General features: G+C 25.2%; 1 long non-coding RNA gene across 2 annotated transcripts in view; it reads left to right on the forward strand.

Annotated features, from left to right (window-relative positions):
* LOC124421322 overlaps nt 1–995 on the forward strand; it is a 9,777-nt gene extending 8,782 nt beyond the window's left edge. The window contains exons 1-3 of one of the 2 annotated variants that reach the window (XR_006941579.1): nt 6–144; nt 208–590; nt 669–995. This is a non-coding gene — a long non-coding RNA (uncharacterized LOC124421322). Of the gene's footprint in view, nt 1–5; nt 145–207; nt 591–668 lie in introns of those variants that run through there. The other variant, XR_006941578.1, reaches the window with a different exon arrangement.
* The last annotated feature ends 67 nt before the right edge of the window (nt 996–1,062 follow it).

Below are 1,062 nucleotides of genomic sequence, written 5' to 3' on the forward strand. Positions count from 1 at the left end.
GATAGCGATCGCAATTGTGGCTGTGAACGAAACACAACATATGCAATTAAGGCTTGTGCTTGAATTTTATTTAAGTCGCCTGCATCGCATATTCTATTTTATTATACACTTTTTTAACTTTAAGAAAACTAACAGTAAAAAAATGTATGTATATCAACTTCACTTTGAAACTGCAAATTTGAAATTTTTCTTTTTACTTGCATTTAGACCAGCAGTGACAACATACGTTTTTTAAATAATATTTAAAGAAATTAAAGAGTGTGAACAATTGGTAAAATAAATCAAATATAGAAAACCAACTAAATATAATAAATTACACCAAGTCAATTAAACAACGTTTGACGAAATTTGAAATTAAATTAACATCAAGGTAAAGGTGGATATATAATATAATTTAAATTTAATTTATCCGGAATTCCTAGAATATATTGAAAAAACTATAGAGCAGACTATAAATTCGACTTTAAACTAGACTATAGATAAGCCTTAAATGCTGGAACAATTTGCTGACAAAATCCTTTCTGTGTTAAAAACAAAAATTTCAAATACGTCTGTTTCTAAACAACTACAAATGACAGCAATAGATAATGGTACGTATGATTATATTCACATTTTGCAAATTTATTATTTAAATCATTTTGATAAAAAAATAACTTTATTTTTTTCAGAATTTAATTTTTTTTAACAATTTTGAATATGCACCATCTTTTCCCTCCACCACAAAAAGTACAGACTGATGAAAGTGGTGCAAAAATTGGAAAAGAGTTTACAATCGCTGACTCCCAAGAAGGCTTTGTAATGATGGTTGGATCTAAGGAAGTACTTGAGGCGAAAAATAGCTTACTTAAATTGCAAGGACGAAATATTCAGCCAAAATTAATGATTGTTGGTGAAATATATAAAATACATCATATATATACATATATATCGATGATATTAAATATCCTAATTTAAGAATTTTAAATGCTGTAGATGTGTTATTTAAAATTTAATATATAAACATTAATTTTGAAATGTAAAATAAAATATATTTTTAAATGTATAAATATATTAATTCATTAA

The sequence above is a fragment of the Lucilia cuprina genome, chromosome X (genome assembly GCF_022045245.1).
Source record: "Lucilia cuprina isolate Lc7/37 chromosome X, ASM2204524v1, whole genome shotgun sequence".
Classification (NCBI taxonomy): Eukaryota; Metazoa; Arthropoda; class Insecta; order Diptera; family Calliphoridae; genus Lucilia; species Lucilia cuprina.